A 25958-nucleotide genomic window follows, 5' to 3' on the forward strand; every position below is an offset into this window, starting at 1 on the left:
GCGCTACCACAAACAAGAATGTCCTTGTTGGGGGGGGGGGGGGGTAGGGCAGTGTTCCTGGTCGTTCCTAAAGCAAAAATCTGAAATTTCAAACCTCAGTCTTTTGGTGAAAAAGGAAATTAAATCAAAAGAGGACTTGAGAAGCCCGTGAGATCATGCACCACCGCCTAAGAGAAATTTCAAATGAAAAACAAGCCTCTCGGAGTTGTTTGAAGAATTCGTGCCAACAGAAGGTCTGCTGTTAGTTTTCCTTCTCTACCTGTGGCCGGGAACAAACTGAGCCGAAGAAAACCGATCTGGGAACTCTAGGATTAGAAAAATTAAGCCGATGTCTCTCCCAAACCAAACAACAGTTTTGGGTATGAGTATGTCTGCCTCCTTGCGGACCTGCCCCGGGGATGAAGTAAAGGAAGTTTCTCTTATTCTCTGAGTGGGGGGCCGTGGTGTCAAAAGCTGTGACCTTTACAGGAGTGGGTGGAGGGAAGGGGTGTGTGAGTAGACTGAATGATAACCAAGTGACAGAGGTGGCGTATTTGCAGAGCACGAAACAAGAAAGAATCGTAGAATCCCAGCATTTGCAAAGAGGCTTAGCGGTGCCCTTGTTTCAACCTTCCCCTAGTCCAAGATTTCAATTATTCATTCTCTGACTCACTCATTGATTTGCCCAATAAAAAACACTGGCTCTGCCCCTCCTTAGCTGTGTGACCTTGAGGGAGCTGCTTTACCTCTCTGTGCCCTGCAGGGTGTCCACCCTAAGGGCTTTCTAAGTGCGTGCTCCCATCATCTGCAACATCATGCACGTTTAGAGGCCTCTTGCTTGATCTCCCACGAATTGGCTCCTCACTTGCACTCTCCTATGTGGTGGTTTTTCTGTCCACTTGATCACTAGATCTGTGCCCCGCACAGTGACCCTTTGTCCTCTGGATACCTCTGTGGATGAGGCAGCTCTTCCTTACACAGAGCTTCCAACCATGGAGGGCTTCCCGGAGAAGGTGGTAGGGTGCAACTTTCGGGGATATCTGAATTTAAGGCTGAAAGCGTGGGCTGGGCTGTGATGTGCCCATTGGACCCTAGGGTCAGGTGAGCACACCTAGGACAAGGCATTGTGGGTATTCCCTGCCCCCTGTTTCATAGCTGAGCAGACGGCTCAGACAGAGGCCGGACCTGTGCGGTTCCTCAGCCTGTTAATAGGCAGAGCCAGGGCTGGAAGCCAGCCTGCAGTTTCAAGCTGCCAAGCCCTGCCTCCCCGCTGGGTTTCCTCTCCGCTTGGGAAGCTCAGGATGTCCTAGAGAGCGAGACGCCCGCTCCCTCCCCAGGCCGGCAGCCAGGGACCCCAGCAGCTGGGTCTCCCACAGACCCCCTGTACCGGGCTGCTGGTGGGCTCTTACACCCCCACGTCCCAGACCGCTGGTGCCCACAGGGTCCTGCAGACCTCCCTCCGAGCAAGCCCGCGCCGGGTTTTGTGAATTCTGGCTGCTGTCTGCCCTTTTCTCCTTCCTGAGTTTCTGCCCAGGAAATACCATGTACTGGACGTTTTGGACTCCTTTAACCTCAACAGGGCTCTGTGGTCATTCCTCTTATTGGTGTTTTGACAGTTGGGAAAACCGAAGTTCATTGGCATTGGCCGTTTGACCTAAGGTCCCCCAGGTTGGGTCGAGTCGGGGGCTGGGACGACCCCTCCCACCCCACCACGACTGTCTCCCCATGGGCACATGGGCCAGAAGTTTCCTGGGTCCAGTGTGTCTGCTCCCACTGCCCACGCCAACAGCTGGTCAGAGCCTCCCTCCTACACCTCCCTCCCCTTTGTTCTTGAGAATCAGATAAGAAGCCAAAAGAACAAAGTCCCCCCTTCCCAAGCCATATTTCAAAGGACTATAAATAGGACGGTTCAGGGTGGTGTCCCAGGTCACATTCGGCATGGACAGATTTTGTGTGAGGCCAGCCCCGTCCTCTGGCTCGAGGTTTCCCTTGTTCAGCACAAGCTTTCCTCCTCCCTCTCATCCACAGAATCTTGTTCGAAAGTCCGTAGTCAGGCCTCCGGAATTAGGCCGGTGCTTGCCTGGCAAACAAACCCGCGCGTCGCGGTTCCCCGTTCCTCCCAGCTCTGTGTGTGGTTCTGGGCAGCACCGAGGAACCCGTGGGCCCAGAGGAGGCGGAGGCAGCCCAGAGACCTGCGTCTCCCTGCTCTGAAGGCACGTTCCGTTTCCCCAGCGGGGAAGGCCTGCGGGCAGAGGAGGAGGGCAGGGCCCGCAGAACATGGGCTCTGGGGCAGCTGTGGGACTGGGGCAGGTGACTTCCATGTCAGAGCCTCAGTCTCCCCACTTGTGCTCTGGGGTAAAACCATCCAGTATTCTGGTTGGGAGTTGAGAGAAATAAAACAGGAGAGGATGAGGGGGAGCCCCAGAGAACAGACAGGTTCCTGCTGAAAGACCTGGTGACAGTGGCGGTCAGGGTAGAGAGGCCCAGCGCCCTCTCTGGAGGAACCCTGAGATGGAACCGGGCCCCTCCCTGTCATGTGCTCAGAGGAAGGGGGTGTCAAGAGAGGAAATGGCCAAGGCTGCGGTTTGGGAGCCCTGCACGGCCTGCATTGTTTCAGTAATGAGGGGCGGCGCAGGTCTCCCCGTAGGAGGGGTTCAGCCAGACCCACGTGGGAGGAACCCCAGCGGATGGAGGCTGGCAGCGGCCAGGAGGGAGTGGCCGGAGCCCCGCAACTGGGACATGTGGGGGAGATCACCAGCCATGTCGGGGTGTCCCCCATGTGAGCAGCACCCATGTCTTTGTCTCTCTGGGCTCTGAGAGCTGACCACGCTCGGTGCTGGGAACCCAAAGCTGAAGCTGCTTGGAAAGAGCTGGGAACTCAGAGCACAGATACAAACTAGTAAACTGCGCCGCCCCCCACTCGTGGATCTGTGGGGGGGGGGGGGTGCGGGAGGGAACACGGACTGAAGACCTTCTAGGGCCCAGTCAGGCTGGAGAAGGAGGAAAACGGCTATGGACTTGTAGGAGGTGGCCCTGACTTTGAACAGCTCCTCGGCAGCTTTCCTGCCCCGTGGCCTTGGGCAGAAGACCCGACTCTTGCAGAGCCGCAGTTTGCACATCTGTGAAATGGGGATCTGCCCCCACCAGAGGACTGCTGCAAAGGCTGCGTGAAGTCAGGTGCACGAGATGCTTAGCTCCGGGCTGGCGTCCTTGTGCGCTCATCCATTCGCCCTTGGTAGTGATAACCTCTCCCAGAGAAGCACCTGCCCTCCGCGTTCAGAAACCCCCTCACTCCGAGGGCTGCTCCCAGTTGAAGCCCTCCCGGTGGGGGCGGGTCCGCGTTGGAGGACTGTTCCCACCAGCAAGCAGCTGTGTTCCCTGCCCCATCTGGCGTGTTTCCCATCAGCTGTCGGGGCCAGGAGGGGAGATGCAGCCCCATCAAGAAGGGGCCGCTCAGGCCCTGCACCCTCCGTCAGCCCCAGCACCGTGGCTCCCTCGCCCTGCGCCCCTCACCGAGCCTGGCCAGCAGCCCTGCTCCAGGCATGCCAGCTCCTACTCCAGGTCTTTCTGGGTCATCTCACCACCGGGTTCTGATTGGCCCCTGCACCTGCCTACATCTGGGCCACCTGTCCCCTCCGCAGACAGATCTGCCAGACAGTCTCCGTGCTGAGCTCACTCTCCGAGATCACTGTGTTCTGGACAGGAATTCAGATTAAGAAACCACCCACCTGTGTGCTGACCGTCTCCGCCCTGACCCCTGCGCAGGGTGGTGCAGCTGCTGGCTCGTGTGCCCGCACCCCTCCCCACACGGTGGGCTCCTCACCAACTGACCCCTGAGAGTGTGCTGTTGTCCCACCAGGGCAGGGCACCGCAGAGGGGCTCAGTGAGCGCCCATGTGAAGTACACTGCGCTCGTCCTGGGAGGAATTGGTTTATCATCCAAGGCTCCGATCTTGACCGTGACCTTGAGCAAGTTGCTTACCCTCCTCAAGCCTCCACTTGCTCATCCGCAAAATGATACACATGACAGCTGGCGTCACATCACTGTGAAGAAGAGCAGAGATTTTGAGGACAAAGGGCTTAGTTTGGGAAAGTGCCAGCCAGCCCTTTAAAGTGGTATCTGCCCCAATTTCTACTACTAGTTTTACTTTGCTTTTTTTGTTTTTAAGTGATCCCATGTTGGTTTTGTCCACTTTTGTTCGGTACACCTTGCAAAATAGTTGAAGCCGGAACGGTGCCTGTGTTAACAAGGAGCCAACTCAGACTCCGAGGAAGACTGTTTGCCGTCACACATCCTGGCTTACACAGTGTCTCCTGGTCGACACAGCAGCCGCGGGGCACCCTGTTTCAAGATAATACGTGGCCACAGGCCTCTGAGAGGAGACGTCCTTGTATTGAAGGGGCAGCACTATTATTCAGCGGGGCCCTGCGTTCACAATTCTCCAGATGATCGCTTCTCAAGCAGAGGGAAAGGCCGGGATTTCTTAAGCAATGTAGAAGTGGTGAGGAATTTCGGGTCCGGTCCTCTGCTCTGCTCCCCAAAGAACCAAAATCGGAGAACAGCCTCTCTCAGGAGATTTATCACGTTCTCATGCATGATGGTGCAGGGGCTGCCGATGGTGACGTTCTGTTAGGGGCGAAGGAGTGGCTTATGGGCCCTCACCTCCTGTGCGGTAGGTAGAGCTGGTGGACGTGTTTCCTGCGGCTTAGTCTCCTGGTTTAGCCCAGCAGTTGGCTGCTGGGGGCTTGGACCAGTACCTGGTGGCTGCCAGTCCTCCGGATAGAAAGGAAGGGGTCAATGCCCAGGGGCAGGGGGAGGGGGGGGAAGCAGGTGGGATCCAGGGAGACAGGGCAGGATAGCAGAGCGTGGGAAGAGAGCCGCGGTGTCACATTCCAGAAGAAATTTTCAGGGTGCAGGTTAAAAAGCAAAAGGCAGGGGCATCTGAGTGGCTCAGTCAGTTAAGCTTTGGCCTTTGGCTCAGGTCATGGTCTCAGGGTCCTGGGGATCAGGCTCCCTGCTCAAAAGGTAGTCTGCTTCTCCCTCTTCTTCCTGCTTGTGCTGTCTCTCTCTCTCTCTCTCTCTCTCTCTCTCTCTCTCGCAAATAAATAAATAAAATCTTAAGAAAAAGAAAAAAGAAACATAAAAGCCAAGGAGGGTCTTGGTAGATCGTTAAGCAGATACGGAATATGAGATAAGTATGTTTTCTGTGTATTTAGCACCCCAGCTTTGTGTCAGGAGCCAGGGCACCAGGGCCTGGAGGGTGGGTGACACCTGGGGAACGGTTCTAGCTCGTGGAAGTCCCCTAGTTGCCAGTGTGCCAGTCGGGGCTGGGAATCCCAGCGCAAAGGAACGGAGAGACACACAGGAAGCCTTGGGCAGCTGAAGGGAAGGTGGTAACTCGGCTTGGCGTGTGGAACGGAGCAGGTGGAAGGAAACATCTGGGACGAGTGATAGGTGAACGGATTGTTTTGTTCATTCTCTCATTCAGGAGCTAGAAACTGACTTTCTCCCGCGTGGCCGGCGGTGCGCGGCAGGCAGTGTGGTGGCAGCATGCGGTGTGGGACAGGTACCCTTGTGCTCCCAGGTGGCTATCAGGCCGGTGACACCTGCTCTCTGGGAGTGCAAGGAATCCTGGGTAGTGACGCTGCCTGGCCTCATCTGGGCAGTCCGTGACGATGTCCCTGGGAAGGGCCATCACTAGTGAAATCTAATGCGTGAGGAGGCAGTGCACAGGGAAAGGGGACAGTGTGAGCTGGGGAGGGGAGGGAGGAAGGTCTGGGTTACAGCTTACAAGGGTCCCTCCGCGGGCTGCTACGAGCAGACGCTGGCCTCAGAGGAGGTGACGGCAGGTCCGAGGCTGGGGCAGTGAGCACTCCACCTTAATTCTTCTTTCAGATGTCAGGGACTGAAAAGAAAGTTTCATTCGGGAGCTTGCCTTTGCCGTGACACTGAGCCCTGACTTCTCCAGCTCAGGTCACGTTGTGTGTCTCCTGTGGAAACATCCTGCACCCCACCTGCCGGCGAGCTCCAAATAGAATCTATTTATTGTCGACAACAGGCACCTTAGACAAATCTTGGGTCAGTCTGTAACTAAATCCTGTTGATTTTATATCTAAAATAGCTCTTGAGGGACGCCTGGGTGGCTCAGTCAGTGAAGCGTCTGCCGTCAGCTCAGGTCATGATCCAGGGTCCTGGGTATCGAGTCCAGCACCAGGCTCCCTGCTCAGTGGGGAGCCTGCTTCTCCCTCTGCCTGCTGCTCCCCCTGCTTCTGCTCTCTCTGTCTCTCTCTCTCAAATAAATAAGTAAAATATTTAAATACAATAAAATAGCTCTTGAATCTTCCATCTCTCCGCCATCCACAGCCACCCTGCCTCGGTCCTGGCTCTCCACATCTCAGGGCTATCATCAGCTCCTGGCAGATCTTTCTAGGTTGCAAGTTTATTGTGTTTTATCACCATTGTTGGCCATGTAAGGATTCCTTGGCGGTGATATCAGTGAGCTTTCACTGCATAACAGGTAGCTCCGGGCCTTAGTGCCTTCAATAACAAGCGTTCATTATTTCTCCTGATTCTCTGGGTTGATCGGACACTTCTTGTGTCTGGGAAGCATGGCTGGGGCTCAGGGGTGTGGCCCGTGCCTCCTGGGGACCAGCTTAGCTGCGGTGATGCGGCTGCAGAAGATTCCAGGCTCGAGAAAGGAGGATATTCTGTGCCTAAGCATTGTCGAAGCTTTTATTTGTGTCTTTTGTTATTGACCCACTGGCCAAAGCAGGTTATGTGGCCAAGTTCAGATTCAGAGGGTGGAGAAGTGGACCTCAATCCCTGTGGGGAGGCAGAGCAAAGCCATGTTGCTGAGGTGGCCCAAGCCGGTGGGGGCCGTTACTGCCTGCACCTGCCCCAGGGGCTAAGATGAGGACTGCGGAGCTGGACAGAACGCGTCCAGGCCCCGGGTGGTTCCTCCATAAAGCGGGACTAGTCATTGAGACCACCTCAGGGATTTCGTGAGGAAACGTGCGTCAGGATATCCCTCAGTGTGTGGGACGTAGTTAAGAGCTGAACCGGGGGTCTCTGTTTTCACGCTTCAGGTGGGGCCTTCCAGAGCCTTCTCCCACCCGGCCTCGGCCTGGTTGTGCTTCCTAGCCCTGATCTCACATGTTCACTAGTTCCATTTTCTTTTTTTAAAAAAATATTTTATTTATTTATTCGTGAGATACAGAGAGAGAGAGGGGGAGGCAGAGGCAGAGGGAGAAGCAGGCTTCCCATGGGGCAGGGGCCATGATGCGGGACTCGATCTCAGGACCCCGGAATCATGACCTGAGCCAAAGGCAGATGCTTAACCGACTGAGCCACCCGGACGCCCCTCAGAGACACTTTCTCCAAACCTTTTCTTTTTGCCACACAGCATTTCCCTTGAGCGAAGAACAACTAAAAACCCACGTGCTCTTCTCCTACTGGCTTGGTCATTCCTCCTTTAGCTCTCCCAAATATCACTCCCATCCTCGTGTCACATTGCCCTGAGTTATTCGTTTGTCTGTCTGTTTTCTCCACGAGGCTGAGCTTCTTGAGGGTCTGAACTATGGTCTCCTCATCTTTCTGTCTCTGGTACTTGGCTGCATGCATGGAACAGGATAGGTGTTTATTGAAAAAAAAAAAAAAAAAAAACCTTGACGTGTAAATCACTGGGTGAGTGAGTGGAGTGATGGGCGAATGCCTTCGAATTGTCTTTCGTCATCTTCAAAATGCAGTGGATGGGGCGCCTGGGTGGCTCAGCGGGTTAAGCGACTGCCTTCGACGCAGGTCATGATCCTGGAGTCCTGGGATCGAGTCCCGCATTGGGCTCTCTGCTCAGCAGGGAGCCTGCTTCCCCCTCTGACCCTCCCCTTCTCGTTCTCCCTTTCTCTCTCAAATAAGTAAATAAAATCATCAAAAGGCAGTGGATGAACTAAATGTCAAAACTGACTTGAACTTTTCTCCTTCCCTTCCAGCTGGGACCACTTTCAGGATCAACTTTTCTGACCCGGAAATGCCAATAGAAGTCATAATCATCGCCAGGAGCTGTGGTGAGCAAACACTTTGAGCTTTGTGACCAGGACAGTTTCCTCTGAGTGCCAGAGATAGACAGTCCCTCAGCCTCCTGAGGTAAAGGACCACCCTCTCCCTCCAGCATGAGTGAGATGTGTTGTCTTTTCTGGTTTCTTCCATAGATTAACTTTGAGTAGGCGGGGAGAGGTGTTCCCTCGTATCTTGGTATCTTTGTAATTTGGCCTTCTTTCCCAGGGATATGCCATTAAGAGGGGACACTTTCTACTCAGGAAAAATGCAGGGTCATTAGCATATCAAACAGCCTCATTTTCTTAAGAGGAAGGCCTTCTGTGTTCTCATTAAACAAGTAAGTAAAACCTGGATTAGAAACAGCCTCTTGTGACCAGTGCCTGCCATCCCAGAGAAGTCTGAAATGACACCATACTGTAGTGACTGTCAGTAAACAACTCTGACCCATAGGACAAAAGTGGCCCAGTCATTTTTTTTATAAATAAAGTTTTATTGGTACCCAGCCACACTCCTCTCTTCAGATATGTGTCACATCACAACGGCAGTGGTGACAGAGGGCTGTGTGCCCTGAAAGCCGAAAATACTCACGGTCTGGTCCTTCATGGGAAGAGTGTGCCTGCTCCTGATCTAGAGCTAAGCTGTCCACATGAGGCCACTCTATGTGTGGCTATTTAAATTTTAATTCATTGAAATTAGTCACAAGGAGAAATGCAGCCCTCAGTCACACTCACCGTATTTCAAGTGCTCAATAACCGTATGTGACTGGTGGCTCCCTTTTGAACAGTGTACATTGAGAATGTTTCCATCAGCTTTAGAAAGCTGTCTTGGGAAAACTATGGTCATCCTGGGGTGTCTCTCTTTGCTCTGAGTGTCTGACTCAGCTTGGATATAATTGCGGCCATTGTAGAAAAAGGAGGGTTGGTCCATCTATGTGTATGTATGACTGTTCTATAGGATTATTGGTGAGTACATCTATTTATTTATCTACTTACCTATCCATAAAAATGGAATTACTTCTAGAATTTCTTTGGCCAGCCAACTTATGGCCACTGTATGTGAGTCTGTGTAAAAACTAAGCCACTTGGACCTTGAGATTTATCAGTTTTACATATGCAGGTACCTTGATACAAATATGAGCCTTCCCATGGTCACAGGAAGATCAGACACAGTATTGGGTCTCCTGTAAAGGGAATGAAGCAATGGCCATAGTGTTCCCCATCGGCTGAAGATGGAGCAAGAGAGATAAGAAACAGTGAGAGGAAGAAAGTGAGCTAAAGATACAGGGCCTGTGAGTCTTGGAAGAAGGAGGAATGCTAGAGACAAAAGATGACAGGGAGACACCATGGATTTACTCTCAAAGAATGTGTTAAACAGAATCATGACGATTGGGAACTTATCCCACCTCAGAATCAGGCTGAGTACAGCCAGTTCTATACAGCAGACCCATGGGGAGAAGCTTGGACTTGGCAATAGTCCCACCATCTTGGGTGGGTCAGGACTGGAAGCATAATCGAAGATTTTACTTGCTGAATAAGGGAATGTGCAGTGCTGAAGAAGAGGGCCAGTCACTGAGCTGCACGGTGCTTATGGACAGGTCAGAAAAGAAACTCTAGGTGGCCAGGAGGACTATAGGCAAAGGCCCCACGTTGTGTCTTTAGGATCTGGGCTTTTTTTGGCCTCGGGTTCCCCCAGAACTAGCAAGAACGAAGCAGAGTTTCAGATGATGGAAAAGAATTGAACTGATGTGTATCTGTACCTCTGGATTGGAAATGGGCCCTGCCTCTCTCCTCTTGGTTGGGTTTTAAGTTTTCACCATTGCCTATGAGTGTTGGAGTCACTTGAAACAGGTGTTTCCACAGCAGACTTTCAAACAGTGGAGTTTAAGCAGATATGAAGTAATTAGAAGTAACAATTAGAAAAGATACTTGTTTTTGCTACATAGTATCGAGCACACCAGGGACAACAGAGGTGGTGGTGACGATGATGTTAACAGCGATGATATCGTCCATCCATTTCAAGCTCATTGTGTGCCACATACACCATTCTGGTAATAATAATTGTTATTATACTAGCTTCAGATTATTGTGCTAAGCACTATAGTCACTTTTTCTCAGCACATGAACCCAGAGCATGTTTTTCAATTACATTTTTTCCAATTGCTCAAGTTTGATATAATTACAGATTTACAGATAAGTTGCAAGAAGAACCAAAAAATTCCTGGATACCCCTCACTTGGATTCCTTAAGTCCTAACATTTTACTATATTTGTTCTATCCTGTCCTCTCTCTATTTTTTCTGAAACCCAAAGATTCTTAAAACTGTGATACAACCAAGTCAGAAACTTAGCACGGGTCCGCGGCTGTTATCTGAGCCTCGGAACTTCTTCTGATTTCACCAGAGGCCCCCAAGTGAGGTCCTATCCAGCAAAAGAAAACCTACTGGGCACACGGCCTTTTTGGAAAACTTCTTCACTCTTGTATTTCGTGACGTTCATGTTTTTGACATGTTAAGCCAGTCATTTTTCAGAGTGTCCCTTGGTTGGTGCTTGCCTGATGCTCCCTCGTGATTCCATTTACATTCCTGCTTTTGCCCGGCATCCCACAGAATTCAGGGGGTGTCCTCCATGCCTCATAAGTGGAGGGCCGGGGCTGGTCTGTCCCATTACTGTAGTGTTGGCCTTATTCCTTGGTTAATGATGGCATCAGCCAATGGTCAAGGGGCCTGGCTCCTTTCAGTGGAGAATGGTGTCTAGAAATACCATCTGGTCATGGATATGTCCGTGGCTGCTGAGATAGCCTCCCCCTGGGCCCTCTGAGCAGACAGAGCTGGGAAATAGGGAGTGTGGGTGTGTGTGCATGCTTCCGTGTGTGCATATATATTATGCGTATACACATATCTGTATTTATAGACCTGTGTATATGTATCAGCATATACGTGTGTACCCATCATATATATGTGTGAATATGCCTATAGAGGCCCGTCGTCTAGATCGTTTCTAAAGCAGCACACATGCATATTAAAACCACGGTGAGCGCACACTGGCGAAGCTAGCCGCAACATTCTTGAAATCCACGTCTGTCTCAATGATGTTGGCCCAGTCTCATGGCCAATACCACCGAGCACCACATTTATTAAACCACGGGTCAGACCCTATTCCATACCCTTCCCTTGCTGCTACTGCTCCTCAAGCAGCCCAAGTACCAATGAGGAAACAAGACTCCAAAAAGATAATTAACTTCTGCAACGTTGTACAACGAGCCAGTGAGGCAAACGTACCCTGAGTGCCCGTTGGCCTGTTGGCGTCAGAGCCGATGGCCTGTGGGGAGGCCAGTGCCCCAGAGAAAAACCCAAGCCAAGGGTGACGGGGAGCGTTTGTCCCACAGACCCGAGACGGCTGAGGCTCCTAGCGGCAGGAAGGAGATGGCGCGTTGGTGAGGCCCACGTCCGTCACTCCCGGCAGGTGTTTACCGGCTGCCTCTCGGGCATCTGCATGGGGCTGTGTGTGCTCGAGCCTTTTCCTGGCAGGGTTGGGCGGCTGCGGTCCCGTGCTTTCAAGCCCTCGATCAGGTTCAGGTTGCGGGCATAAAAGCAGAAGTGGGCCTCTCTGGGGAGAGGGCATTTCCTCTCTTGCTGTGGGGCATTCCAGGCTGAGCTGCTACAGCCCGGAGGCTTTAACTGGAAACACATTTGTGTCCCGGCTCCCAGCAGAGCACTTGTAGGAGGTGAACTTGATAAATGCTACTTCTGATCCTGCATCAGTAGCTGTTTCTGAGCTCTTTCTGTGTGCCAGGCACTGTCCTGGGCAGACAGAGCCCCAGGGAGCTCACGCGTTAGCGGGAAGCTTGAGAAGGGCAAGGGGAAGAGATGGACAGGAAGCCAGGACGTAAATAAACATCAGTAGGGTGGGGCGGGGTGGGACGGAGAGCCTGTGTGGCGTGCTGGTCCTGGAGGGGCACTCGGAGGAGCCCTGGGTGGAATCCCGTCACACTGCCCAGAGGAGAGAGCACAGCAGCAAAGACAGAGAGCCCGGGCTGCTGATCAGATCACGCACGGGGGACTCATTACCCTCCCCGAGGGGCTTCACCCTGGAAAGCGAAGCCTGTCTGCTCCTGTGCATCTTTTCAGGCCTGAGGAGTCACACACATGGGCTCTCTCTCCCTCAGAACTCAAGCATTTCCTCCAAAAAATGTAAATGTTATCAGCTGGCCCAGAGGCGAACTGGAGGCCAAGGCACTCAGTGGATAAGAGGCGGTCTTAGGTCACAGATATGGAAATGGGCCGCAGGGTGGGATTTCTGTTGCTGATAACCTTAAAGAAAGAGCAACAGTTGTGGGCACAGGGGCCCTGGGAGAGAGACCGGGGAGCCAGCTTCGAGGAGCTGCATGGCTGGCAGGTGCAGAAGGGCGAGCCTGCACCGGGCGATTTGAAGGAGGGAATCCATGGGAGCAAGTGGAATTCACAGAGAGGTCTCGGTTGGGGCCGTGGGGTTCCTGCCTGCCTTCTCATCCACTCAAGCATTCATTCGTTCGCTCAGGCAGCAGACACTCCTGGGTCCCTGGCACCGTGCCGAGGACGGGATAAAACCGAGTGAGACAAGAGCTCTGTCCTCAAGACGGTGGTAATTCAGTGGGAGAAACAGACAAATAAACAGATCGGTGCTAGGCACAGATGCGCCTCTGAACTACAGGAAGGCCTATAGCTAATGCAGTTTGGGCATTCTCTTTAAGAAATAATGATACGAGTTATGGATTTAAAATGAAAGATGAGCCCTAGGGGCACCTGGGTGGCTCAGTTGCTTGAGGATCTGCCGTTGGCTCAGGTCATGTTCCTGGGGTCCTGGGATCAAGCCCCACATCGGGCTCCCTGCTCAGCGGAGAGCCTGCTTCTCCCTCTCCCTCTGCCTGCTGCTCCCCTTTCTTGTGCTCTCTCTCTGTCAAATAAATAAAGTCAGAAAGAAAGAAAGGAAGGAAGGAAGAAAAGGAAAAGAAAAGAAAAAAGAAAGGAAAAAGGAAAAGGAAAGACAAGACCAGACCAGACCAGCCCTAGGAAAGTGGCTTGCAGCCCAGGGCTGGAACTTAAGCCTCCCTGGGCTGGGCCAGGCTTCCTGCGGGGTCGGGAAGAATGCCTTCTCTCCTGGGGACCCTAGGGCCGCAGGGGTGACTGGGCACCAGGGCTTCATTACAGCAGGAGGCTGAGGATGGAGACTTGGCGGGAAGGCTGGCAGCGGGGATCCTGGGGCTCTAGGAGGGTGGACTTGCCCTCCGGTTCCTCCGAGCTCTATGAGCCCTTGTTCTTGGACTAACCGATGAGACCTAAAGACTTTTGCTCTTCTTAGTGCTGCTGGGACTTTGAAAGGCACTTTCCTGGCCATTCCACAAGAGTTCTACCTTGTGATCCCACTCCCGGGAGTGTGTTCTGAGCAATCACACAAACTTCGGGAGTGCAGGTGCTGGCAGAGCATTCGCCAACAATTACAAAGGTCTGCCTGTGGGCCACGTGCTCTTCTTAGAGCCCCAAGCATCAACACATTTAGCCCGTCCCCCCTCCCCTCCAGCCCAGCCACCCTGGGAGTCGGCTGCTGTCATGCTCCGTGTTTTGTCGCCGGTGGAGGCACAGAGAGGTTAAGTAACTCAGCCACAGATTGCTCAGCCATCAGTAAGCAGAGGAGCCGGGATCTCCAGGCATGTGGTCTGCCTCTGGCACCCAGGCCCCTGGCCATACTGCCTGTCCGTGATCCTTGCTGCCTGATTCTTTTAGAGCAGTGAGTCGGAGACAGCCCGAGTGGCCAAGGTCAGAAGGGCCAAAGGACATCGCCAGCACGGGACAACCCAGGACTGCTCTGTACGAGCTTTACCTGGGCTCACTAGCAGGTGGAGGTGGACACAAAGAAACCAGAGGAGATGGCAACTGCGTGGTCACAGTGTTTGAGGCCCCCCCACCTCGCCAGTCCCAGACAGTCCCCCAGGCTCATCTGTCCACACATCATTTGCAAGCGGTGTCCGAGAGCCGGCACAGGAGAGCCAGCGGTGAGGAATGGAGACCTGGTGACAGCGCAGGTTTCTGCCTGCTCCCTTTGCTCGCACCTTCTCTCACCCGGCTGCAGAGCCATGTCTTCCAGCAGCAGCCTTTCTCTGTCCCTCACTGGTCCCAGTGCCCTCGGAGCCCCAGGCTCCCTGTACCTGTTGCCTCATCTGTAGAACAGAGTGGGGAACTCACAGATGATCTGGACGTCAAATCACATGCTCTTCACCGTGGTTGCAGGAGATTAGCATCTTCCAGAAAGGTCCGGCACCCACCTGAGACCGGGGCAGTGGGCAGTGGTGCATGCCCTCCCTAAGGGACTCAAAGGTCCAGCCCTGGCTGACAACCCGGCTGGAAGCGGGGAAGCAGCAAGCATCGGCGCAGTCCCTAACCTGCTGAGCCTCGTTCCCCTGGGAAGATGGGGCCAGTCCCACCCAGCAGGGGTGGGGGACCCTCCGGGATCTACAGGCTCTGAGGGTTCATCATAATAGGTCTTGCCTGAGGTGGGTCTGGGGGTTCCTCCGTCTGTGTCTCTCTAGCTCTGCCTCCCAGATTCCCAGCCATAAGGGAGACTGTCTCCCGTGAGGGCCTGTCAGGGTGAGATGCGGCGCACAAAGCCAGGCCCGGTGCCTGGCCGGTAGTCAGTGTGACACGTCACCGCGTTGTTATTCCTAGCCAAGCCACACTGGCCTCCCTGCCGGCTTGGGACAGGTGTCCGGCTGAGGCGGAGATCTTTCCTCCACAGGAGGACGCACGTTCGGAATAACCACGGTGGCCGGGCCCAGAGGCCTTGGTGACACTCGTGCCCCAAGAGGCAGGGAGGGTGGGCACCAGACCACCAGAAGCATGGAAGTTTCCTTTGTGCTTGGGAAGCCAAGCCCACAGACTGAGTCGGCCTCAAATGACTAATTTTTATTCCAGTCATGTCTGGATGAGAAGCGTTTGGACATTGGCCAATAAACTTTGTTCCCGAAGGGCGTCCAGTCATGTCGTTCCTGTCTTCAGTGTCCATGCCTCTCCTGGCCCTGGGACAGAGTCCAAACGCCACAGCAGGACAGGACAAGGCCCACCCAGGATCCTGGCCTTAACACCACTCTCCTGCGAGCCACGGAGGAGTTTTAAGAGCAGGATGAAGAGTGTAAGCAGAAGGCCTGAGTTCAGATCACACTTCTGTGGCCCACTGTATGTACCATGTCGGGCAAGGTGCTGGGCCTGCCTTGATCCGTGTTTTCTCGTGGGCAAAATGCACCAAAGACAGCAGTAGTGACATCCTCATCCGGAAGTCATGCGGGTCAGATGTGCTGCTTTACGTGAGGGTGCTTAGGACCCTGTGGACTCAGAGCAGTCCGGACCTCCAGCGCTGAGTTGCAAATACTGTTCTGGGTCGGGCTTCGCCCTGGGACGACTTCCAGGGACACACCCTAGGAACACCCCCCTTCCTGGCTTCTTATGCTGAGCCCTCGGGACCCAGATCTGAGCCAGTGAGGATACTGGGGTCCCGCCTTTCCTGGGGTTGAGGGGTGGGGTGCCGGGCTTTGGCAGGCTTCCTCTTTATTGGTGAACTGAAAACGTAAAAGCAAGAATGAGGCCTTGGGAAGGGAAGAGTGGGGTCACTTCGAGTTATCCCCCCACCCCCCGGCTTTCTAAAAGGGGACTTCTGTGGGGGGGGGGGCATGCTGTTTACCTAGTGTCGCTGGTGATGCTTGTCTTGGAGACAGATGTCTTTGTTATTTATGTATTTATTTATTTATTTATAATGTAAATTTTACTTAGTTGCCATACAGGGCAATATTGGTTTCTGGAGTAGAATTCAGGGGCTCAACCATTCCCTACTATGTCCGATGCTCACCGCAGCAGGCCCTCCTGAATGCCCATCACCCGTCTAGCCAGAGAGAGAGAGAGAGATATCTTCAAAGTGAATATTTTGGCAATCAGAAGTTTGATGTCAGGGACTTCGTTATATCACAGTTGAAAAAACTAATCGTCAGGCACCGGAGCTACAGGTCGTCCGTACGGATGTGGCTTCTGCGGGGGTTCTAGATACGCCTGTGTAGATCTCGATCGTCCTGTGTTTATCAGGAATAGCCATTCATTCTAAATGGAGTACGTTTCACGTCTCCAGGACTCGGAACGAGCTCGTCCCTCCACCCGGACACCCTCCTCTTCGTACCTTCCTGTTGAAATCATCCCTCTTCAAAACTCAAGTGTCACCTTTTCTGGGAGTCCCTTCCCCCGACGCGCCCCCTTCCCCGGCTTCCCCGCTGGATCCTCCAGAGCACCCCTGTGTGTGGCTTGACCACACTTGACCCGTCAGGCGGGGCCTGTGTGTGTTTTCCTTGTTCGACTGGCAGCTCCTTGGGGAGCAAGAGTGGGGCTCACTCTTCACGGGGACTTACTGAAAATCCGCCTGTGCCGGGTCCCACTCTGCATCTGCAAGGACACGGATGCATGAAGGCAGGCACAGCTGACCGCCTGTCGCGGCCACACAGGACCAGCCCCAGCCGCTGGGCTGATACCCATGTTGTCCAGCCAGCTGATGGCTCTGCGGGGCTAGGTGCAGGCTTGGGCCCCCTTGGGGACTATTTCTCTCATCTTCAGTTCCCCGGAGCATCAGCCAGCCTTCCACACCTCTTGTGACTTCTGCCTCCAGCTTCTGAAGAACTGGAAATGGGGGGGGGGGGGAATCCCATTTCTGGGGGCTCGTGGTCCTTTCACTTTGGGACTACCTACTGTCCCCTTGCTGCTCACTGCTCAGCCCGGAGGCTCCTTAAAGAGCTGTTGACCATGTGCCTGCCTCAGGTTAAGTAAAGCAAGTGCACCTGCTGAGAGAGCAAGCCACCCCTCTGATCTGGATAATGGGGAGAAGGAAGAAAGGTGTGACCGGGAATCAAAGCCAGCCGGTTGACAATGTCCCAGGGCCATGTCGCTGTGTTGCTCAATGGCCTCCACCAGGTGCTAAAAATGCCCCCTGTGTTGGGGGATTGGCTAGCGGAAAACAAGAAGGGAGGGAAGGCTTTGGGGGCAGGAGCCAGGGATTGGCTTCTGTCTTCTGTCGGTTGAATAGAATGGAATTGGCTCTCGTTACTTCAGAGACAGGCAGAGGGACAGTTAACCGAAATCCCCATGAGGGTTGGGCCGGGTCATTCCCCATTTGCGTCCCCAGTACCTGACTGGGGACTCTCTCAGGGAGCGCTTCTGGAGGCTATGTGAAGGACTGGCGCGTCACGGCGGTGTGCTGTTCCGTCAGGTGGTGGTACCGAGTGACTTAGCCATTTCCGTTACTACGTATTTCTCTGTTATACAGGCACATGATATAGGTATCATTATCGTTATAAACAGCGCTCTGTTGAACATCTTTATGCTTTAGGATTTTCCTTCATTTGAACTACCCTGAAAATGTTTTGGCTGCCTGTGACTTTGTTGTGGGACAAAGGCAGGAAGGCAGACTGGAAGGCCATCCCTGCTGGGACTCAGGGGAAGACGGGGCCAGGACGTGGAGGCAGCAGCAGGCGGGGTCTAACCTTAGCAAGGCAGTTGGTCTGCTGTCAGCGGGGCCCTGAGTCCAGGCCCGGGAGCGGGAGCGGCAGATGGGACAGGAAGTTGGGACAGAGACACGTGCCTCTGTTAGGAGAGGGAGCTGGTCCTCAGCCCTCCCCTTCTAGGGAGCAGCGAGCGGCATGACAGGGGAAGCAGGTGCTCTCAGCTGTGTGCGGTTGGGACTGGAGCTGGAGTCCCAGTTCACACCCAGTTCATGCTCATCTGTAAAACTGGGATATTGGTAATTCACGGGGAAGACTATATTCCTGCAGCACGAACCGGGATGCTGACATTCTGGGTGTTGGCAATATCTGCAAATCCTTTGCTCTGGTTCCTGGATCCTATAGGCTGCAGGAATTTTGCAGAACTCCAGGGTTTGCAAGTCCCATGGGCTTCCTTGGAACTCAGAGCGCCCTGGGACCCTGAGGGGCATAGGATGCCCACATCCTATGGAACTTTAGGTGTCCCCAGCATTCCGGCATCCAGGGGGAAGCCAGAGAGCTGTGGCTTGGAAGTTATCCCTCCACAATAAAAATGGTCGGGAGCGGCAGATTAATTGACAGCAGCGGCACCAGGTCCTACCCGGCTCTTAATTAGTTCCTCGGTGGTTTGAACGGATGGATATGAGGAAGAGAAGATGGCCTTCCAAAGCTGTGCTTCCCAGCTCCCCACGACGTAAGCACTGGTGACCACACACGTGAGCACCGGTGAACGCACACACGTGAACATCAGTGAACACACACACACACATGCACACACACACACACACACAGTGGGGAGAGGCATATTGGCTGGCATGGTGCCTGGGGAATCTTTGAGCATTTTGCAGGTCGGGGCCTGGAGTGCTCTACCTCCTGTACCATGCAGAAGGAGTCCTGACCAAACTGCCAGACCCTCCCCAGGACCCTGCGGTTGGGCTGTGGAGCCGCGTTGCCTGGTGGCTTGCTGTGGTTCTCAAGCTGCTTGTGTTCCTCACTCCTTTGCCGTCTTAAACATTACCCATGGCCCCAAACATCTTTCCTGTACATGGCTTCTCTCTTGTAACATGTGTCATGTTAGTCATGAACCCTGAGAAGTGCTTTTCAGATATGTGCCTTCTTTGAAAAATAACAATAATAGGTGAATCACCTGGTCACATACGGATGACGAGGACCGACTACATGCCAGAATAGAACATGAGAGAGAAGACTCGTGTTGGTTTTACAGATCTCTCTGGTGTCTGGCTTAAATGAAAACAGGCAGGGTCTCCCGTCTGCTTCTGCCTTTGATTGGTGCTGACATCTCTCGTCCCTTGCCTCTGGGACACCCGCCCGTGCCTTCGTAAGACAGGGAAAAGGAAATGATGTCTTAGGAGTAGTATGAAACTGGTTTGCATCATGAACTCCCTGGAAGGACCTCAGTGACCCCCGGGGGTCCAGGGAACACAATTTCAGGAGTGTAGGTGCAGTGTTTGAGAAGATGGCTTTTCTAACAGGCTGCCTAAGGGAGAAGTGAGCTCACATCCCAGGTCCACCTGCCACCAGCTGAGTGGCCTTGGACTAGAGACTTGACTTTTCTCTGCCTCATTTCCATCCTCTATGGAATGGGATAATAGAACCCACTACATAAGATTCCTATGGGCATTAAATGAGTGGATATGCGCAACGCTCAGAACAGTGCCAGGCATGTATTAAATGCTATTTGTGCTGTCTGTGCGCACATATGCTGATGTGTGCTCTTTGTGCGCATATATGCACATACCCTATGTGAATGTGCATATATTTGTGTGTATATATACTTCCTATCACATATACTATGCATATTCTAATGCCAATAAAATATTTTTTAAAGTTACTGCCACAGAAGTCACCCACTATACATCATTTCTACGAAATTGAATTTTCAATACCGCCATGACTTAAGCCGGCATATCTGTCCTCCTGCCAGGTGGGGGAACCTTTGGACACAGCTAGGGTTGTGTACAGGGAGTGCCTCATGGAGCAGGACCTTAAGCCCGGGACACATATGAGAGGACACTGCCCCCCCCTCACTTCCCTGGAAACCAGATCAAGGGCTGGGTGACGAGTTTGGACTACGCTCCTCATTTTTCCTTCCTATGTTTGCTGGTGACGTAACCATCTTCATTTAGCCACCAGAGCGAGAACATCTGGCCCCTTAGGCAGGGCCGATATCAAAGAAGGAGCCCACAGCGCCTGGGCCCAGGGATTTCCTGAAACCCTGGCTGCATGGGACGGGCTGCACTGTGTCTGTCAGGGATGACGCTCAGGCTGGGAGCCTTGTCCTGAAATACTTCTGTCTGGAAGCCGGTGGTATGAACACTACAAAGGCACATGCATCCTCTTAGCCTTTGAAAAGACACAGAAGTTCAAAAAATAAAAAGACAAAAGGTTGGCTTCGATTCGGTCACTAGCATGGGACCCGCGTGAAGGAATCTGGGAGATGTCTCGCTGAAATGCAGGCTCCCCTTCCTGCTGCTCCGGTGGGGACTGTGGCTCCCCACTCCGGCTGATTCCTTAAATCAATTGACAAGTATTGAATGAATGCCTCTTTTTACCAGTGGACTTCAGAGAGCTGGCAATGCCTCGGTAACTCACAAGCCATCCCTCGTGAATTATACCTCCGGGTTGGGGGGGCTTCTGGTTAACTCCGAAGTTAGCAAATGGAGTCCGGCATTCATAGGAGGGTGAGAAGTGGTGAGAGTTAGAGCGGCCAGTGGAGGGTGGCTGGGGCTGGCTGCCCTCAGGAGACTTGGAGGAGGTGACAGCCTTGTCCTTGTGTTACCTGGGGGACAGCTGTCACCACACCCTAAGTGGGCAGGAGCATGCCTGGGGCATCTGAGCAGCAGACAGAGGGGGACCCCTACAGAGGAAGTGAGGGGCCAGCAGATGGTCAGGGAGCAAGGGGAAGGCCTGTCGTGGTAGCCTCCTTGGCCTTGAGGTAACAGACATTTCCCAAGTGTGACATTGTGCCTCTCAATGGACAGTAGTGACATCCTACGGCTAATTCCCTAAGCCCCTCCAGTGACAATGTTCCCTCCTCTGGGAAACCACGCCTGCACCCCTCACTGGCCTTATCCCTCCTCTGGGAGCCCGTGTCATCCTGCGTAGGCCTCCAACTTCAAGGTTACCTGCCTGCCCACCTTTCTCCCTGTAGCTGGGTCTCTCACTTTTCTACCTGCCAAGTGGGACCGTCCACCGGTCCTGAGTTTTGTGACCTCTTCTCTTTGTTCAGGAGCACCCGTTCCCAACATGTGAGCTCCTAGGGCTCTCCAAAAATGCTGGCTTTCCCCTGGGACCCTTTTCAGCCTTTTCCCAGAGGGACCCATCTCCTCCTTCCACAGAACCCCGCTCCCGTCCTGTCTGTGCCCTTCCCGGGCACTCAGCTCATCCGACCTGGTGTTTGCCTGTCAGATTCCCCTGCTAGATGCTAAATTCTATGGCTCAAGGACTGGGAGAACCTCTGAAAAGATGACCTGAACTCCAGGCGTGTCACCTGTACCAGGCTAGAGAACTAGGAAGTCCTTCACTGGCTGCTCTGTTCCATCCGGATTGGGACCGATGGCTACGGATTTGCCCCAGAAGCCTTGGTGTCCCCCGTGTGCCCCCCTCCACCTGCACTGCACGTACGACCAGCTCAGTGTTTCACTCTCCGTGTGTCGTCACACATGCCGTCCGTCCGCCGAGAACACCCACTCCTATTTCTTCACCAAGCAGGGAGTTCTGCCAAGCCCTTATCACCTCAGCAGGAGGGCCACCACCCTGGGCAACTGTCCCCCGTGCCCCATCTGCTTTCATGCTGGCCTCTGCCCTTGTCCCTATCCCCGTGGGACATTCTCATCTCACCACCACTGAGTGTGCCAGAGGGATCCAGGTGGCCCCGGGCTTGCAGGGGCAGCCCACTTGATCTCTAAAGGGCCAGATCGTAAATATGATCAGTTTTGTGGGTCTCGGTTTGACTGTTGGTCTCTGCCATCGTGGAGCGAAAACAGCCACGGGCTGTGCTTCAGTGACGGGTGCAGGTGTGTTCCTGCAGAACTTCGTTTACAAAAACTAGAGGCAGGCCAGCTTTGACCCGTGGGCTGTTGTTTACTGACCCTTGGTCTCGACTCCTCCTAGGCTGTAGAGGGAAAGAGCTGGGTTAGCACATGTACGCACTGTCTACTGATTCCCACGGCCCCTTGCAGGACAGCGGCTCTTGGGGGGTCCCATTGTGCTACATTCAGCTCTGCGCCCTCGTGACTAGCCTGGAGCCCAGCACAGTGAGCCAGGGGATGGGTCAGTGAGCGCAGGGATGACCTTTCCACAGCTGCTGAGCCTGGTCTTCTGGACTAGACCCGTGCCTTCCCTCTAAGCATCTAAGTGGAGCACCACCCTCTTCCACCCCGGGGATAATAGACACCATCCCCTCCTCCAGATGGACCTTTCTGGAATGAGTTTAATGAGCTCAGGGTGGGGGTGGGCACCGTCCCCTCTAGGGTCCTATGGGAGGATTCGGCACAGCCCTCTAGATGCTGACATCCTGCGAATGCCTCCCTTCTGGAAGCCAGTGGGCAACCCCACAGATTTCTAAGCACCCAATCATGACCAGGGCCCACCGGGATTGACGTGTGTGTGAGCTGGGGTGGAGGTTGGGGCATGTGGAGCTTCCTGGCTGCCGTTAGTCCTCCAGAAAGAAGGCACTGAGGAGCGAGACTACCCCTGCCCAAAGCAGGAAAGCTGTTTCCTTCTCGCAGTGAGGTTGTCTTGCCCTCTGCATGGCTATGGCTTGAGTCTTGATATCCACTGAGGCAGAGCACCCCCCAACGTGCTCCACACACATTATTTGCACTTAATTGTCATAGGAGCCTATGCCCTGGTATCATTATCCTCATTTTATGCAGGGCAGCATGAGTCACAGAAAACAGACATGCCTGAGTTCATGGAATGCAGGACCGCATTGAGACTCGAACCTAGCAATCCTGTGCTGGAGGCTTTGCTCCTAACCCCCATGCTGAGCTGACATGTGGCAGTCCGATCCAGAGCTGGAGGGAAGCACGTGGATCAAACAAGCTACCACCCCAGCCCCTCTTCCCAGCTGAGGATACCATTGCACAGAGAACTGAAGTCATCTCCCCAAGATCACACAGCATTCATAGGAGAGGCAAGATTTTTTTTTTTAAGGTTTTATCTATTTATTGGAGAGGGAGAGAGAGCATGAGCAGGGGGAGAGAGAGAAGCAGACCCTCCGCTGAGCAGGGAGCCCAACCTGGGACTCGATACCAGGACCCTGAGAGTGTGACCTCAGTGGAAGGCAGACACTTAAATGGCTGAGCCCCCCCCCCCCGACACCCCTCATTGTAGAGGCAAGATTTAAACCTGGGTGATTCAGTTCCCAATCCAATGCTTTATCCACACTCTCAAACCCCTTCTTGGACTTTTGACCTATAAATAAATAGAGGCAAACTCCCTTTCTCCACCTGGAGTAAAACAACACCTCACCTCCTCCTTTGTTAGAAAGCAGCCCCTTCTCCTGGGGGTGACTGAGCAAACATGAGCCTTAGCGGTCATGGATGGGTGTGCTGGGATTAGCCAGATCTGAGTTCAAGAATCAGTACTCAGGTGGGCTTGGGCAGGTCTGCTTGCCTCTCTGACCCTCTGTTTTCTCTTCTGGCTCCTGGGACTTCCAGGCCCAGCTTGCCTGAAGGGTCCTGAGAATTCAGTCCAGCCATGTACCTGAGTGTCCCGCCATCCCCACGCCCTGGGTTCTCAGGAGATGTGGTCCCTTGTCCCCACGTCCTAACTCCTTCCCACCCGTAGTGCTCCCGGGAACCACAGCACCTCCCGTCCACTGCCCTCGGCTGCAGAACTTCACGCACGGACTCCTTGGGAGCTCCCCCTCCAACTTCGTGCTGGGTGGTGTTGCAAGTCTAGGAAAACACGTTGAGCTCCCTCCACCCCGGAAGCCTGGCAGCTCCAATTTTTTTTTTTTTTTTTTTTTTTTTGGTTGAGCCCTCTAATTGGCAGGGTTTTACAATTGCCCGAAAGTCCCAGTCTTCTCTCATTTCTCTCCGACATGTAATCTATCTCAGGAGCCCAACAGTAGCGAGGCTCCTGGCCCCTCCGTGGAAGCCTTTTTCTCTGGAAACAAATGGCTGGGTAAAAAGGAAGACATTCACTGCTTGAAGCAAACACTATGATAAGACAGACCCTTTTAGTGAGAACTCCACACAAATTGGCCGGCTCTGGATGTGGGGGACCTTAAAGTTCTTCCTCGAGGCTGTCTTCCTCCTGATCTAGAACAATGTACAGGGGCACATCCCCTGGGTGCTGGCTGCGAAGTGGATGACGGGAGAGGGAACCGCAGGGGGCGAGGGTTTCCGGCATCTCTCCGGGACTGGGGCAAGTTGGCACGTGTGAAGCCAGGAGGGGGTCCTCCGCTCTGGAGCTCATCTGGCTGCAGGCTCCCCAGATTCCAGACCGGCCTTCCCACTCAGCGCTGCCTTTGGGAGAAGCTACAAAATCTGTTCGCCTGCGGAATGGTGCTGTCTGCTGGAGGCAGGCGCGCTGCCTGGTGGTTAAGGGCTCTCTCCTGGGGGGAGCCTCCTGAGTCCTGGCTGGGCCTCGTCCAGGCCAGGTGACCTTGGATGAGTTCTTCACTTCTTTGTGTTTCCAAGTCTCATCTGAAAAACTGGGATGATTACGACTTCTTTGGCCCTCGTTAAAGATCAGTATTTTGGGAGCGATCCACAGTCCATGGGTAAAGTGCCTACCATGCTGCCCGCCTTAGGGAGATCCTGGGGATCCCAGGGGACTGGACTGTGCATATGACACAGAGCAGGAGAGGCGACAGCAGAGCCCATCTCTGCCCCCCGTGGCTTGCCTCTTTTAAGTCTTTGCATGAACCCTTAGGTCCATTAAAATGTGGCTTTTTTAAGTCTTTGCATGAACTCTCGGGTCCATTAAAATGTGGCTTTTTTAAGTCTTTGCGTGAACCCTCGGGTCCATTAAAATGTGGCTTTGGTTCAGCCTGGCTATGCCTGCTTTACAAGGGACACAGAGAGGGGAAGACCTTTGCCCAGTGGTCCCAGCCAAGATTTGACAGAGCCAGAATCAGACTCCGGTGGTTGTGACTGACGTGTGCTGGGACAGAGGTGTCCCCAGGGGATGGGGTCTGTCCCTCCTCTGGCTAGTGTGGGTCTAGACGCCCAGTCTCTGCCTCTGTGGTGTTAGGAAGAACCAGCAAGCCCTCAGCTCCTCCCTCTGGCCCTGTCAGAGGCAGGAGGCCCCTGAAGCAAGGGGAGGGGGGTGGGCAGGAGGCTGTGGAGGAAGAGTGGGGGGCAGGGCGCAGACCCATCTGTTTGGAATTAGACAGACATTGAGCACAGTTGGCCAGAAACTGGCTCTCTTGGGCCAGAAAGCAGTGTGGAAACATTCTGCCAAATGTCTAAGCAGAGCCAGCTCTCCTCCTGGGAGTCCATGCTGATCTCTTTGCTCTAACGCCCGTTTGCCTGGCACCTTGTCTGTGCTGGATGAGGCAGGGACGCTGGGGGGGACCTCCAGTTCACAGATGAAACCTGATCTCCTCCGGCTGACCGTCGAGACCCGCAGCGGCCGAGTGACTCTCTGACGTGGATTGGAACCCAGACTTTTGGATGCCAGCACATGGCTCCTGGGCCAGCTGTGCTCTGGGGTAGAGCGCTGCAGATCTGGAGGCCTGAGTCCCACTCCCTGCTATGTCCCTGACCAGCTGTGTGGCCTCGGGCAAGTGGATGACCTCTCTGAGCCGGACCTTCAGCCCTGATGTATATGATACAAGACATTGTGTTACCTTCCCACCGGGAGGGGTAGGAGGAGATAGAGCCACAGTGAGCCTGGGCCACAGCTTTCTGAGTCCAGGAAGGACCTGTCTATGTTCCTGAGTGACATTGCCACCATCCACAGGCTTTCCAGGAGAGGAGTGTGGGCCTGGTGAGGCCTTCGGGAGCATGGGGGTCCAGGACAGTCTTTCCAAGCCATCATTCCTGGGAGCCATTTGTTTATTTTTTTTTCCAATTTACATATTTTGCTGGGTCTGCACGCTTACACTATCCTTACCTGCAGTCCCTGTTGGTCTTCTTTATTGCTCCCTATTTTCCTCCTTTCCAGAGGCCTAAGCCTCTGGAAGTGAAAATCCCCAATCCTGGGAGACTCTCTCGTTACATACAGCCCCGGAGAGATCACTAGGTCAAGGTTCTGGGGAGACGCCAACCCAGCCAGCCCAGCACTGGGCCGCAAGAGAAAATTTTAAAGGTGCCATTACTGGTTTAGGGTTTGTTTTGTTTTTAATTGTCTTATTTGACTACCACGAAAGTGACCATGACCTCTGAAGAAAATCCTGAAAACAGAGAAAAA

The 25958-nt window shown here is 53.7% G+C and overlaps 1 protein-coding gene across 4 annotated transcripts in view; it reads left to right on the forward strand.

The window, feature by feature from the left end:
- The window catches only part of ST3GAL1 (ST3 beta-galactoside alpha-2,3-sialyltransferase 1), an 89522-nt gene that overhangs the window by 10045 nt on the left and 53519 nt on the right, over positions 1-25958 (forward strand). For 3 of the 4 annotated variants that reach the window (XM_059165564.1, XM_059165563.1, XM_059165565.1), the window contains exon 2: positions 7965-8118. The gene's annotated coding sequence lies outside the window, so the exon portion shown is untranslated. The remainder of the gene's footprint in view (positions 1-7964; positions 8119-25958) is intronic. The other variant, XM_059165567.1, reaches the window with a different exon arrangement.

Source organism: Mustela lutreola, chromosome 3, assembly GCF_030435805.1.
Source record: "Mustela lutreola isolate mMusLut2 chromosome 3, mMusLut2.pri, whole genome shotgun sequence".
NCBI lineage: Eukaryota > Metazoa > Chordata > Mammalia > Carnivora > Mustelidae > Mustela > Mustela lutreola.